Raw genomic sequence first — 2518 nt, 5'->3', positions numbered from 1 at the left:
TTCTTTTCTTTGCAAGTGTGCACATTTGGGGTTACATTCTGACCTTCACCCATCTAATCCTGAAACTACAAAAGAAAAAAATCTACCTAACCCGGTTCAAGAAAAACCCTTGGAAAAGAACCGTGGTCAAAAGAAAAACCAAGGGGGAGGTACTACACTACCTAAAAGAAGAAAATAAAATAAAAAATTCTACATGGACTACTTCCCTCAAGAGTATTGTCCACCTAGTCCGTCATCAGGAAGAGTCCTCTACAAGTTTTGTTTTTTTTTTCTTTTTAATTTTTTTTTTATATCTGACCTTGACCCTCAAGAGACCCGTCAACAAGTGTCCGTCGTTGGGCCAAGTCAGCTACTCGTAATATAACACACTCACATATATACAACACATCACTCTAATGCTACAGCACAACAACATACATCTATATACATTACAATACACAGTTAGAGCAAGTCTCCCACCCCACACTTAAAATCATGGCATGTCCCCATGTCATATCAATAAAGTAAAGAGCAGAAGGGTTAGAAGACTTCCCTGAGACTCAATCCGAGTCGGAGACGGTGCTGAGGTCTACATGGCAAGCCCTCCCCAATGCACGTAACCAAGCCATAAATCGGCTCTCAGATCTAGCCTGCCTCTGTGACATGGCGTCCATCCGCGTGTGTAGACCATCCACCGAGGTGCGGAGATCCGCGACCTCTTCCTCCAAGGAGTGCAGCATAGGCCGGGAGGACTGTGAGCGTGATAGGTCTGCTCCAGAATGGGGGCGCCGAGAGGGCCCGGCACCGTCAACAGACCTCCTGGACGGTGCAAAAGGAACCGGATCATCCTCCTCATCATCAATCTCAATTGTGGTGCGTGTACCCCTGCCCACTCTGATGCTAGAAGCTTTGAAAGCTGCTCTGGGAGGCAAATCTCCATCTGCAGGATTGGTGGGGGTGTTTCTCATCAAGCTGGTTACCAAGGAAGGGAAATAGAATCCCTTTGTCAGCAGCGGTCCCCGTAAGACCATTTCATCTCCAATTACCCGGGCCGCATCAAAATCCTTCCCTGTCACAAAGCACCAAGTCAACGGTGCCCTATTGAAGTTCACGTCCGTGGTATTGCTGGATGGCAGGAACCTGCTACAGATAACAGTCAACCAACACTTGGCCAAGTGAGTGAAAGAGTTAGAGTTGAGGGTTATTTGGTCACGTATCCAAATGGGCTGCCCCCCTGTGCAAAGTACATCCGTCATGACCTCCCATGTCACCCCCGGTCTGTCATGGTAATAGTCGACATCATTGGTGAACGGAGGCAGCCGCAACACCCGGTGAATTGTTTGAATTTGAGCAATGACCACCATATCCCGAACAATCACCTCCCTACCCAAGTTCAATGGGCAGTTGGCGTAAAATTCACGAACCAGCATCTTGTTAACTGGTGCAGGGTCGTTAAATAGGAATTCCATTTCCCGCCTCCGTATTTCTTCATACATCTCCACCTTTTCGGCTTGGAGGGCTACCCGATCAATCGGGATCTCATGGATAAAGGTCTTTGTAGCCTTGGCGTTGAAGTCGTCCTCCGCCAGTTCCGATTGGAATCTGGACTCATCATAAGCAGGTCGTTGGGATGTGCCTCCAGAGCGCCTTTGCCTTTTGGGAGCCATGTGACCTGCAAATAATCAAACAAACCATCAACATATGCCCTAGCTAGTGCCAATAAGATGGTTACTCAGACTTCACCACCCGATGACACCAAATATTTCCCCTTAATTCATTCATAACAACCTCCACAATAGCCTCATAATTTTCTTACCACTTCCGGCATAATACACCCCACACTTACTCCTTTCAATGTTACACATGACATACAACACCACCATATAACAAATACCACCATACCAACAATCAACTACACATCAACAACCATCAATGACAACATCCCAAACCTAGGTTGGGCCTAAAACACCACAAAAATATACAACATAGTACCACAAGTGTCGGCCAACACATGACCCAATACCATACTACACCACAAAAATCTAGTTTAGGCCTCCAAACCACCAAAACAACTTCACAATTATTTAATAATGGAGACCCAATTAATTTGGCACCAAACAACCTCATAAACATCAACTACAACAACTACAACAATGGCAAACATAAAAGAAAGCAAAAAAAATTCAAGTTACTACACTACTCCTACTAGGGTTTAAGTAAAACTAATAATTTAACAAATTACACTACTTAGAAGAGAAAGAAATAGAAAGAGAAAAGAATAACTTACTTGAGTTGAAGAGGGGAAGGAATGGAGGTGTGTTAATGGAGGTTTGGAGAAGAAGAAGAAGGAGAGTTTTAGGTGAAGAGAGAGAGAAAAAGGAGTGGGATGGGGGTTGGGCGGAAATTATTGGAGTGGAAATAGAAGGGGGGGGGGTTTAGGGTGTTAAAAAAGAGAAAAATAAAAAATTAAAAAAATACACTTACCTGGCCGCGTCTGTGTCTGCCGCGGTTCTGCCGCGGTCGCGGTAGAACCGCGGTC

Source organism: Nicotiana attenuata, chromosome 6 (genome assembly GCF_001879085.1).
Source record: "Nicotiana attenuata strain UT chromosome 6, NIATTr2, whole genome shotgun sequence".
In the NCBI taxonomy this organism is placed as follows: Eukaryota; Viridiplantae; Streptophyta; class Magnoliopsida; order Solanales; family Solanaceae; genus Nicotiana; species Nicotiana attenuata.
This window is presented reverse-complemented; position numbering follows the sequence as displayed.